The following is a 14912-nucleotide window of genomic DNA, read 5'->3' as shown; positions in this document are numbered from 1 at the left end:
CTCTAGCCATGAATTGCCTTAGGTTTTCTTGCATGAAAACCCTAATGGGTCCATTTGATCCAATTGGACCCCACTTGATGATCTAAAACATTTCTCATATAGTCCTATATACTCAATTTTTCATTGAAAATTCTAATTAAAGAATTTAATTAATTAAAGAAAAATTACAAATCATTATAGCTATGGTCGTGAATACTAAAAATTGGTGTACAGAAAGAAATGGAGAACAAATATGAGAGAGAAAGAGAAAGGAATACGATTAAAAACAAGAATAAAATGGCCAATTTTCATGATAGGCTAATTGTAAGAGAGGTGGGTGTTTTTTAAAACACATTAATAATATTGGTATGTGTATTTTAATCAATAGAAATGATAGGTTAAATTTATCTTTTCTCAATATTCTTTTAACAATTTTGAGGATTTACAGTAGTCGTATTACAAATTTACTATCCTTAATTGTTTGTTGCCATCAACTGATACTATAACATTCAAAAATTTAGAGCAAAAGGAGATAAGTGCAATATTTATTATATAAGTTAAAAAAGGAAAAAATATTGATTTTGTCTATTTGTGGTAGAACTGAAAAAGGTAGAAGTGTCATCGATAGTGGCTATGGAACCTATTAATAGGTGGGCTCCTACGGCGATGGGATGGTCCTAATGTCTTCAAGGAACTTCAAGAGGTCTTTTATGGATCCATTTGACCATGGTGACGTAAGATACATTTGATAGCAAAAAGCGCTTTGTAAAAGATTAAAATTGAGTTGAATTGAAATTTTAAAGGACTATAAAGGACATGAAAACTATAACTATGTATAAAAAAGGTATAAACAAAGTTATATGTATATATATAAACTTGAAATTATATACATATATTTATTAAAATATATTTTCCAAATATATATAAATATAAAGAAATAAAAATGTTATATATATAAATATCTTGTATTTATAAATTAAAAAATAAAAAAAATTAAGAGGCATCGCTATGAATAATTTGTTGACAAGCCATTTGGTCATAGTCTTGTAGATCATGGTCCCATCTATGATGGTGTAAGGGAAATCTTTTTTTTTTTTATTCCCTTGGGATGTCTGAGTTTCGTCGGACTAATCTCCAGGATCATGTGACATTCCCCCTAATACATCATTGGATAAATTCGAATGCAAACATAATTTATATACATTTAGAGTTGGACATTCGGTACAATTCATGCAAAATTTGTCTTTCAGCGTTACTGCTACCTTTTAGCTTAATGTTATCTCTCAGCAATAAATTTATCTTTCAAATCGTCGCACTGATTCGAATCCTGATACTCCATGTAAAATTTCAAGTACTTTACTACTACACTATGCCCGTAGGGGCAAGTGCAAGGAAAATCTTCCTTTATACAAAGAGAAAGAAAGAGAGAGATTGGGAGGAAGAATAAAAACAATGGTGCAGATGGGGATTTTTACCTATGTCTACGATAAGTGTAAAGAGAGAGAAAGATGGGGAAGAAGAATAAGAGGTTGCAATCGATTAATGATTATTTTTTTTTAATGTTGGCAAAAAGCCTATCTCTTTTTAGTGAGAGAATGATTGATAGAAAAATGAGGAATAATTTTTTGTTAGGGACATGAAGAGAATTAAAATTTATATAAATTGTTTGAAAAAGGCATTTTGAGTATACTAAATAAATATATCCCAAAGTCAACACAGCGTTCAAACTTCTTTAACTCAACTAAAATGACTTGAGTTAAGAGGTTTGAGGTGTTATCAAATACCAAATTATACTGTTTGGTGTAAACATACCTTAACCCACCACACAAACTAAGGGTTAATGCATATTTGGGATTATCACCCTTGCGCGACCCCCTATGCTCGTGTTAGAAAATGGCGATCGTGCAATCGATGCCTTTGGTTCAATTTCTTTTCGATCCATAGAGGTGCAAACGCGAGCTCCTCTAAGATAGTTCACATGATCGACTTTTTTACGATGTCCCAAGTTGTGTTATCTACCTTTGGACGTCCTTGAGAGAGAACACGAAATTTTTCTACATTTTCATCTTATGAAGTCTCATATTTATAGATCAAAAACCCTAATCATACCATAACAAAAACCCTAAACGTTTTAGGTTGAGTCTTAATCATATTGAGCTGGTTCTCTCTTTTAATTGTGAATTAGGTTTGATCCAAGTGGGTAACCCCTTAGGTCCACCATTAGACTAGATGTAGGATCCAACTCTATTGGGCTACTTTAGGGCCTAACTTATTGGTTTAATTTAAACACATTTCATGGACTTCTTAATTAAACTCTTTAATTAATAGTTTTAGAATTAATAAAATTAATTCTAAAATCCCTACATATCATAGTTAACGCCTAGCAACATACCATGAATACCAAGCTAATAATGAAATAAATGCAAACCTTATCAATTGCAATTACCGTGCAATAAAATCTTTTCATCAGTCAATGTCTTGATTGAATTTAGGGTATGGTTTTATGTCAAACTCTAACTATTCAATAACTATGTATCCATTCCAAATTTATGACTTAATAGGTGAAATCAAAACACCTTTTGATTTTCACCTCACATTGGCCAAGGATTTCTACAATCATGAAATTATAGGAATACATAGGGCATCTTCTTATTTCGACGATAAGTGATGAATCATTTATTGACATTCATAAGCCTTCATATGTGACAAAGCCATGCCCAGTGACAGTATGTTAATGATTCTTTTAGAATCCAAACAGCACCAAGGCGTAACCAGTCAAATATAAGAATACCATGATGTCTCAAGTATAAGGACCAATCTTCATACTTACAACACAAGAATTCCAATTCGACATTGAACACTAACCATTAGGAATTCTATAACAGGTTAGTTCAGTATACTTATTCTTTTAATAACTATTCGCATATATGCATTAGTGTCCCCACACCAATGTCCATGAAATAAGACATTCTCCTGATTGAGCATGCATCATATGTGTTAGTCTATCCGAATTATTAGTGTTCATTCCTAATAACTCTATGACTAGGAACATTTAAGATCAAGGCTTTTAAGGAATATGTTTCATGATCGTCATTTCTATGCACAACCATATTCTATGAGTCTATTTGATCTATGGACTTTGTCAAGTTTAGATTGCAATAAATAATGATGACAATTATTAATGACAAATAAAAACATAATGCCTTTATAATAACAATTGATTGAATAAAAAGAATCACAATGAAAAGTACGATCCTTTACATAAAATATAATTGACTTGTGGGGCATAATACTAACAATCTCCCACTTGCCCTAAAGCCAATTTTTCATGTATTTCAAACCCATCTTCTCAAGATGACGTTCAAGCACTTGTAGTGACAATGGCTTTGTGAGGGGATCTGCTACATTCTCTGTTAATTCAACATTCGCCATTTGAATGCCACCTCGACTAATTATCTCGTGGATTAAATGGTACCTCAGCAATATGTGTTTGGATATTTGATGAGACCTCTGTTCCTTTGCCTGTGCAATTGCACCATTGTTATCACAATACACAAGAACTAGATAAGAAATAGTAAGAACCACTCCTAAGATTGAGATAAAGTTTCTCATCCAAGCTGCTTCCTTTGCAACATCAGTTGCTACAATATATTTAGCCTCAGTGGTGGAATCTGCAGTTGTTTCTTGTTTAGAACTCTTCCAACAAACTGCTCCACCATTAAGGGTGAATATATAACCAGATAGATTTTGTGTCATCCACATCAGATTGAAAACTAGAATCCATAAAGCATTTCAGTTTCAATTCACCTCCTTTATAAATCATGAAAGTGTCATTCGTTCTTCTCAAGTACTTAAGAATCATTTTCACAGCTTTCCAATGCTCATCACCTGGATTAGACTAATATCTGCTTGTGACACTCAAAGCATGTGTGACATCAGGTCTAGTACATAACATAACATATATTATGCTACCTATGACAGAAGCATAAGGTATAGATGCCATCTTTTTCCTCTCCTCTGGAGTCTTTGGAGACATTGACTTGGAGAGAGAAATCCCATGACGCATTGGAAGGAATCCTCTTTTAGATCCTTCTATGTTAAATCATTTTAACATTTTATCTATATATATCGATTGGGACAGACCAAACATCCTTTTGGATCTATCTCTATAGATCTTAATCCCCAAAATATAAGATACTTTGCCCAAATCTTTCATGGAGAAGTTAGTAGATAGCCATGCTTTTGTTTCTTGCAACATACCTACATCATTCCCAATGAGTAGTATGTCATCAACATATAGCACCAGAAAAGTGACTACACTCCTACTGACCTTATACACACAAGGTTCATCCATGTTCCTAATGAAATCAAACAATTTGATTGTCTCATCAAAATGCATATTCTAACTCTAGGAAGCTTGTTTTAGTCCATAAATAGACATTTGAAACTTACAAACTTTCTGCTCATCTCCATTGGATATGAATTCTTCTAGTTGTTCCATATAAATATCCTCCTTAATGTCACCATTAAGGAAGGATGTTTTCACATCCATTTGTCATATCTCATAGTCATAATATGTAGCTATGGCCTAGGTTACACGAAAACAAAAAAGAGAAACATTTCTGATATGAAATGGAAACATGGAAACGAATATTTTTCTAAAAAATAGGCATAAATAGAGTCCGAAACGGAAATCAGGTTCTCCGAGACATTTCCGTGCAACCTTGGCTATGGCAAGTAAAATCCGAATGGACTTAAGCATCGCTATTGGTGAGAAAGTTTCCTCATAGTCAATACCTTAGCTTTGAGTGTAACTCTTTGCCACCAAACGAGCTTTATAAGTATCTATCTTTCCATCAACTCCAAGCTTTCGCTTGTAGATCCATTTACAGCCAATACGTACAATACCTTCACAAGGATCCACAAAGTCCACACTTTGTTAGAGTACATGGAATCCATTTTGGATTTCATAGCTTCTATCCATTTTCCTGAGTCGATATCAAATATCGCCTCTTTATAGGTTCTTGGATCTACATCCAAGAGAAGGTTATCCTCATTACCCTCAACTAAAAAACCATACCTTTTAGGAGGTATTGAGATCTTTTGGGATCTTTGTGGAGATTGTGTACTTTGAGGTTCAATGATATTTTCTGCTTTCACTTGCTGTAAGATAGTAGTTTGTGATTCTTGAATTTCTTTAAGATCTCATATTCCCATTATTCCCATCCAATAGAAACTCTTTTTCTAGAAAAGTGGCATTCCTTAAAACAAACACTTTTTACTCAAGGGGATGATAGAAGTAATATCCAATAAATTCTTTTGGATATCCTGCAAACTTACACTTAATGGATCTATTATCTAACTTGTCTCCTACTGTTTTCTTGACATAGGTAGAACACTCCTATATTCTTAAATATTTATAACTAGGTGTCTTACCAAACCACATCTCATATGGAGTTTTAAACATTGATTTAGAGGAACTCTATTCAGTAAATGGGTAGCTGATTCAAGAGCATAGCCCCAAAAGGATAAAGGAAGATCAACGAAACTCATCATGGATCTAACCATATTCAATAAGGCTTGATTCCTTCGTTCAAAAACACCATTGAGTTGTGGTGTTCGCAGTGGAGTCCAATGGGAGAGAATCTCATTCTCTTTAAGATGATCAATGAATGTTGTACTTAAGTATTCTCTCTCCTGATCAGATCGAATGAGTTTAATACTTTTTTTTGTCTGTTTTTCTACTTCATACCTAAATTCCTTGAACTTTTCAAATGTTTTTGACTTGTGCTTCATAAGATACATATAGCCATACCATGAATAGTCATCGGTGAAGGTAATGAAGAAAAACCACCTCTAGCACTAACATTTAGTGGTCCACATACATTTGTATGGATGAAATCCAATAGATTAGATGCACGTTCCACTTGTCCCACAAGTGGAGATTTTGTCATCTTTCCTTTAAGACATAATTCATAAATTGGAAGTAACTGTAAGTCAAATAAGTTCAACAACTCATCTTTAACTAACTTGTTTATCTTATCTTTGGATATATGACCTAACCTTCGATCCCACATAAAAGCATAATTTTGATCATCAACCTTTCTTTTGTTACTTTGTTGTAAACATATCATGGAATCATTAGTTTGAATAGTATACAAATTATTTGGCAATGCACCAGTACCATATAAAAGACCATTTTAAAAATAAAACAAACTCCACTTAAAATTGTAAAACTAAAACCTTCCTTGTCCAAAACAGGAACGGAAATAATGTTCTTGATAATATCTAGTACATAAAAACAATAATTCAAAACTAACTTTATTCTAGATTCTAATATTAAATAAATTATCCTTATGGCTACCGCAACAACTCTTGCTCCATTCCCAATCCTTAGAGATGCCTCATCTTTATTTAATCTCTTGCTTCTTGTTATCAACTGTAAGTCATTGCAAATATGACTACCACATCCGGTATCTAATACCCAAGAAGCATCATTAACTAAAATGTTAATTTCAACAAATCATATACCTGAATCAGAACATTTCTGCTTTAGTTTTGCAAGATAAATCTTACAATTCCTTTTCCAATGCCCAAACTTTCCACAATGGAAGGAATTTCCTTTTTCAGCTAGACTTGGCTTTGGTTTCTTGACTCCACCTTTAAGCTTCATCTTCCCTTTCTGAGAACCTTTCTCTTTGCCTTGCTTAGACCAATTTTTCTTTGGTTTTGAAAAATGGGAGGAACCAATAAGAATAACAAGTCTTTCCTTCTTCATTGTCATCTTAGCAGTTTTCAACATGTTAAGAAGCTCGGGAAGTGAAGTCTGAAGCTCATGCATGTTGAAATTTTTGACAAACTGATCAAATGAATCAGGAAAAAATTGCAGAATAAGATCTACATATAAATTATTATCCATAACAACATCTAGAGACTCGAGCTTTTCTATTAAGTTGATCACTTTCAATACATGATCATTGATTGAATCACAGTTTGTCATAAGAGCTCTGAAAAACTCTTCTGAGATCTGATATCTCACATGTCGGGTTTGTTCACCATACAACTCTTGTAGGTGCAAATGGATTTTTGCAGCATGCATCATATTCTCGTGCTGCTTTTATAGCTCATTAGACATCGAGGGCATCATATAGTAATGAACATGTAGATCACCATCTTTTCACTTTTACCAAGTGGTCAGTTCCTCTGGGGTGGATTGCTCTAAAACCTTTTTAGGTGGAGACTTATCCAACACATATGTGATTTTTTCAGAATCCAAAACAATTTTGAGATTCTTAGCCAATCCAGATAGTTGGGACAGTCAATTTGTTTATGTTTAGTAAACCTGCAATTGGATTCTTGGCCATTTTGATTTCACAAATCTGTAAAGATAAACATGATCAAACATATAAACATTTAATCAATTTTATTCACATATGAACAAGGACTTTCGTCATAATTGATACTCTCACTATTTTAGTTAAACCTTAGCACCCTCAAGATAAGATTCATAAAGTTTTATTACATAGTCTTTCTAGTGGGTTTGAGATCCAATTAAATTTACTATAAACTCGAATAATATCATCGCTCTTATAGTAATTTTAAAAGGTAGATAACTCTTGTCGATTACATCCCATGTAACCCTCAAATTATTTTACCTTAGATTTACATAAAGTCAAATATTATTGATGCTCTTATGCATATCATGTTAAGTCAACCATCATTAACCACAAGTGTGACAAATAGAAATACCCCTAAATAATATTGACAGTAGTATTGCTATTTATTACCTAATGTGCATCACCATGCATAACATATAATATAGGTTTCCATACTTAGTATGCCCCAAATATTATTGGCGATGCATACCAAATATGGTAACTCCTCATATTATATGCCAATGATGGAAGGCTATGGTGAAATTAAACTCTTTTATTTTCCCACTTTCGACTTAATATTTATATACTTAAAACAACTTTAAGTGAGGGTTTTTAATCCTTCATTTAGAACACAAGACATGCATCTAACACATTAAGGAATTTAATTTATCATAAAACATGCATCTCATACATAATGATATTAACATATAATTAGCATGCATCTCAGAAATCATAAATCCAATTCATGCAATATTCATAGAATTGAATAAAATCTAGATTTGCATGCAATCATCAAATAACAACTTCTTGCAATATAATACCTTAAACAAATTATAAACCATACGATACGCTGCCCCTGGCTGGGGGCTCGGGGGTAATGCCCTCAAACTAAATTTTATAGAATAGAAAATGGCACAACCAGATTTGTGCACCATGTAGGTCATGTTACAGTAATTGATTGTACTTCGTAACCTAATGCAAAAACGATTGTTGTTTTGTGTTGATCATGTCAAAACGTTGTTGTTTGAACATACACAGAATGCTATTTGGTTTAAATCACATAAACCCAGCATTTAGATTGCATCAAACACAACAAACAAAATGCTGTTCGATTTAACTATTCTGATAAAAATTAATTTTACTATTATGATAAAAATGACCCCTTTATATGCATCGGTTTCAAATCTTATTATAAACCGATTACTGAACTTATCATATATGATCATATCACACTAATCCGATGCAAGAATAACCTATCTTAATAATGGTAGAATCGAAACAGTGACAGATTCGTTACTGGCATAAATAATAACTGAATCGAAAACACAGATAACGAAACTATTCAAGGTTCGAGATAACCTGAACACTCTGATACCACTATTAGAAAATGGCGATCGTGCAATCGATGCCTTTGGTTCAATTTCTTTCCAATCCGCAGAGACGCAAACGCGAGCTCCTTTAAGATAGTTTACACGATTGACCCTTCTACGACGTCCCAAGTTGTGCTAGCAACCTTTGGACATTTTTGAGAGAGAACACAAAATTTTTCTACCTTTTCATCTTATGAAGTCGCATATTTATAAAGCAAAAACCCTAATCATGCCATAACAAAAACCCTAAACGTTTTAGGGCCGGGCCTTAATCATATTAGGCCAGTTCTCTCTTTTAATTGTGAATTAGGCTCGATCCAAGTGGGTAACCCCTTAGGTCCACCATTAGACTAGATGCAGGATCCAACTCTATTGGGCTACTTTAGGGCCCAACTGATTGGTTTAATTTATACACATCTCATGAACTTCTTAATTAAACTATTTAATTAATAGTTTTAGAATTAATCAAATTAATTCTAAAATCCCTACATATTATAGTTGACGTCTTGCAACATGCCATGAATACCTAGTCAATGATGAAATAAATGCAGACCTTATCAATTGCAATTACCGTGTAGTAAAATTCTTTCATCAGTCAATGTCCCGATTGAATTTAGGGTATGATTATATGTCAAACCCTAGCTATTCAATAATTATATATCCATTCTAAATTTATGGCTTGATAGGTGAAATCAAATCACCTTTTGATTTCCACCTCACCTTGGCCAAGGATTTCCACAATCATGAAATTATAGGAATACATATGATATCCTCTTATTTCGACGTTAAGTGATGAATCCTTTATTGACATTCATAAGCCTTCATATGTGACAAGGCTATGCCCAGTGACAATCTATTAACGATTCTTTTAGAATCCAAACAGCACCAAGACATAACTAGTCAAATATAAGACTGCCATGATGTCTCAAGTCTAAGGACCAGTCTGCACAATTGCAATACAAAAATTCCAATTCAACATTGAACAATAACCATTAGGAATTTTATGGCAGGTCAGTTCAGTGTACTTATTCTTTTAATAACTATTCGCATATATGCACTAGTGTCCCAACACCAATGTCTATGAAATAAGACATTCTTCTGATTGAGGATGCATCATATGTGCTAGTCTATCAGAGTTATTAGTGGTCATTCCTAATAACTCTAACTCTATGACTAGGAACATTTAAGATCAAGGTTTTTAAGGAATATGTTTCATAATCATCATCTCTATGCACAACTATATTCTATGAGCGATTTATGGACTTTGTTAAGTATAGATTACAATAAATAATGACGACAATCATTAATGACAAATAAAAACATAATGACTTTATAATAACAATTGATTGAATAAAAAGAATTACAATGAAAAGTATAATCCTTTACATAAAATATAATTAATTTATGGTGCATAACACTAATAGCTCGTGCCCTCAATTACGCAGGGGGAGGTAAATCATAGGTTGGGTCTTTGGCCCTTGTGTAGGGGAGGAATCGAACTCATGACCCATTGGACTATACTGACATATCGCTCATCCTTTTGCCATCCGACCTATGCCCTGGGGGCAGGGCTGACGCATACTTGTCCTTGGGCTATGCTAAGCATGTTACTAAGTGTAACATCCCAGAAATTTATGAATGGTTAATAATTGTTAATTTAGATCGGGAATGATTAATAATTATTAATTATTGTATTGTGGTGAGTATTGAATATTTGTGAGTTTAAAGAAAATATTAATTTACTTTGTATTAAAGAGTTGGGCAAGTAATTATTGAAAATTTAGGGTATAAGAGTTATTAATAGTTAGTGTGTAAGTGGTAATTTCTGGAAATGTGTTGTCTAAATGTAAATTTTGGAAGTGGGAAGAAGGTTTCTTTAAGTTTAATTAATATAGTGTGTATATTGGTTGAGTGAAGGCAACTAACGTGGGTGGCACGTGCGCGCGAGGAGGAAGACGAGGTGGCGGGTTTGAGCTGAAGGCCAAGCGCGCGCGAGGGAGATTTTCCTAATTTTCCAGCAAGGAGACGCCCAAAACGGCGTCGTTTTTAGCTGGAGGCAGTGGTGCGCTAGGCTACCACGCGACAGCTTCTGGCGCCTTCTTCTTTTGCCATTTAAACCCCCGACTCCAATGGGTTTTGGGATGGTTTTTGCACAGTAATTTTGAGGGAAATTACAAAGAAGAATGAAGGTGTGGAGGTGAAGAAAATTGAAGGAAATTCAAGAGAAATTGCGAGAAAATTTAGGTGAATTGGAATATAAATAAACAAGTAAGTTGAGTAAATTATGCGAATAAATCTGTATGGTTGGAATTTAATTTAGGGTGTGATTTTACTAATTTTGGTTAAATTAAACTATTTTGCAGCGTATAGTAATCTAGCGACGTGTAGGCCTAAAAACCCTGAAATCTGCTAGTTAAAGGCAAGCTCTTTACTCCCTTGCTAGTCTCCTTTGATTTATGGATTTCATTTCCTTCCTTAACTTGATTTGGTTCAAAAAAATTATTTATATACTTTATGGACATTTATTGTGGGAATTTTATTAAGTTAAATTAAATATGAAACTTCCGGGGCTTAATTCGGTAAGAGCTTACGGGGTATTATATCGCTCCTACTTCCTTGGGAATGATGCTGAACCTGGTTGGGGCTAGGTTCCTAGTGAATCAATTGTGGTTGTAGGTACCTTTCGGCGTGAGTTGTTGTAACCGAGAGTCTCGAGATTTGCTCGTGTGAGTTATAGGGTGTGGGGTACAAAGCTATTGACTGTCTACCATTGGGTCATGGCCGTCGATGACTAGATGTATAGGCGCCAGTTATCAAATGTTATGATAGACTATAGATGGATTGGGCAAACTGGTACCGCCAGACACCCACCCTTGATGTTGTGCGTATCATGATATGGTTATAGTTTCCTGTAGGTGTGAGCGATAGTAACAAGCGGTGTGAGCTATCGTCCGGTGAGGTAACATGTTGACTATTTGGTGACGCTAGGGTGAACCGTCATCGGGCTGAGGGCTACTGTCAACTAGTTGTTCATAGTCACAGATTTTCGACTGGTACCTGGTCACTATCGACCAACTTTACCATTATGTGATATATTGCGTGACATTACAGTACATGAGATCGGGCTTGCATTCATTAGGGGTCATGCTTTGTGTATGGGAATGTGTGCGTACTGGCATAACTCGGTTGGCTTTTTGAGTGCCGACTTGGGTATGATAGGTGAGCATGTGGATTTAGAGCATGTTGCCTGTGTGGGTTCCCATTTAGGCGTAGCATGGCCTGATGTTTGGTTTATGAGGGCTTTGTCATCACGTTAATACTGCAAGAGCCATTGCATTTATTATTTGTTGCATTACATGGTTACTGTTTGATATGGATTGTGGTATGGAGTTGACCCTCGATAGCTATGAGTGGGAGTTGGGCTCCAAAAAGCTATAACTAGGGAACTCCAATATGTGGTGGTGATAGGAGCCTCGAGCTCGTGTGGATCGTGTTGTGGGAGCCTCGAGCTCATGGGCTTTATGCCAGCCAGTTCATGGTTGTGGCAGATTTGTATGCTGAGACTTGGGTGCCAGGATGTGCATTTCTTATGTAGGCCCTAAGGACCGTAATGTGCATTGGTATATATTTATATTGAGCATTGGACATCCTATTGCACGGTAGGGCATGGCATTTTCATATGCAGCATTGCATTTTGTGGGGTGTATTATGGGTGAGGGATGTATTCCCCGCATTACCATTGTTATGTAGTGAGGCGTATGCCGGGTATGGTTTATTTTTGATTTTATCTTTGCCTTGCCTACATTTGGTGGGATGTATTTTAGTGTGGGAGGTATATCCACAGTCTTACCTATATTCTTTTGTTATTCTTACTGAGCCTTGTGGCTCATTTTATTTTTACCATCATTCTAAGTGTGGGAGCTGACGCCGTAGCTAGACCGTTTGGCGTGTCAATCTTAGATGGCTGTGTGTATCGGGCAATCTCGACCGAAAAGATCTTTGAGATGCGAGTTGTGATCAGAGGCTCGGATATGGTGGTTTAACTTATTTGATTGGTTGTTGTGTTGTTATATATGATTAGCCCATGGGTGATATATTTCATGTTCATTTTGCTTCCGCTGTTGTATTATTTTGGGGTAGAACCCCGGCTCATGTATTTGGGATTTTAGCTAGTTGTAACTAAAAAAAAAAAAAAGAGGAAATTTTGGGTCGTCACACTAAGGCTACATTTGGTACGATGAAACGGAAGCAAAGATAAAGGAAAGAGAAAAAAGAATTTTATTGTTATTGTCAAGATACAATAATAAATTTATTTAACAAAAAACATCGTCGTCAAGTCAATTGAGCCTGCAAAAAAGAAAATAAGCAAAGGGTGCAGGGAGGTCCTCGTGAAAATACTTCAATATTAAAGTCAGACACTGAAGATGATGAAGATTGTATTGAAACCAGTATTAGAAGTGTACCTTTTTAGGAATGAATATCTACTTATTTATAGAAGGGTAGGAAGTAATCTTAAGTATTCAGAATTAGGATTCTCACAAATAACATCTATCTTGACCTTTCCTAATATTGTTAGGATTAGAATTCTTATATTTTAGAACTCATTATGATTTGAATTCTTACATTTTGGAACCCGTTAGGATTATGATTCTTATAAATGATATTTATCTCAATATACCAAAATCCTTTTAGAATTAGAATTCCTTATGGATAATTGCTTGTCCTTTTCTTAAAATATTCGGAGGGATTTTTTAATGTCAAAGTTATTTATTTTGCACATTTGCGCAAGACCCCTCCCGAGCAGTTATGGGTAAATTTACACCTTTTAGTCCAAAAAGTTTGTTGAGCTTATTCTTGAATGTTTTGATGATGATTATTGTATGCAAAACTTTAATTTAAGACATGTTAAGGATGCTTTGAGAATAACTCAAGAAATCTTGATATGATTATTTGTTAATATGGTTTATATATGTGAAAAATATTTTATCCTTCTTTAGGATATGATAAATTCTCATATTTCTTAAGAAAATGTTAAGGTTGTGTTGACAACCTTAACATGATATTACATTTTATCTATTTGCCAATAAGATTATTTTTATGTCTTATTTATGCTAATAGGTTATTCAAGTTTTTCAAGGGATATTCTAAATATCCATATTACATAAGTGTCTTATAGATCTTATGGTGTTTATGGTTCTTAAGGTAAACTTAGGATTTGTTAGTTCTATATAATGGCAAGTATATCCCAAGAGGGGGGGGTGAATTGAGATTTGGGTAAATTTTTCGATAACTTAAAAAATTTTGGCTTGTAGGACACTATGTTTCGAAACTTGGGAGTATGTTTCGAAACTAACCTTTCTGCTAAGTATATTTCGAAATATAGATGAGTATGTTTCGAAATCAAACTTATTGGCAGGTATGTTTCAAAACCTAATAAGGTATGTTTCGAAACCTTACTCACTGATTTGTAAATTTTGAAACTCTTTTAAATTTTCAAAAACGATTCTTTTAAAGACATGAACAAGGATAACAACAAGTAGGAATGAGAAATTAAGTATACACAAGATTTATAGTGGTTCAGCACTTGCCTACTCCACTACCTTCAAGCTTTTACCCACTTGAAGGATTTGCAAACCACAATCATTTTCACTAGTAATCAACGACATCAAGGGTTTTACCACGGTTCACCTTAAAACCTTACGCAATGAGTTTTTACGGATTCAACTCAAACCTTACAACAAGATAAATAACACTTTTCTTTTACAACCCAACAATTTGAATGTAATTAAAAATACCTTACCAAATATTTATAACAAACCTATTGGTATGGAGTGAGGAGAGCTTGAAGGAATGAGAGCTTTGGTTTCAACTTGCTTCTCCTTTTTGCACCACAATGTACACCAAGGAATGATTGAAAGGATCTTCCTTGAGAGTTCGTTAGAAAAGCTTCGTTTGCTTGTGCTCATGGCAAAAATATCTTGTAGATGTGTAAACTTGTGTATGCCTGTGAGAGAGTGTTTTCTTATCTTCAAAGAGATCATATATATACAAAAAAGATAGACTTTTGGCTAATTATAACCGTTAGAGACAAGATAAAAGAAGTAGATTTCGAAACATACTTATTAGGTTTCGAAACAACACATTTTTACACAGAGGTTTCGAAACATACTTAATATGTTTCGAAACA

The sequence above is a fragment of the Diospyros lotus genome, chromosome 5 (assembly GCF_014633365.1).
Source record: "Diospyros lotus cultivar Yz01 chromosome 5, ASM1463336v1, whole genome shotgun sequence".
NCBI classification, from domain to species: domain Eukaryota; kingdom Viridiplantae; phylum Streptophyta; class Magnoliopsida; order Ericales; family Ebenaceae; genus Diospyros; species Diospyros lotus.
Note: the sequence above shows the minus strand (reverse complement) of the source record.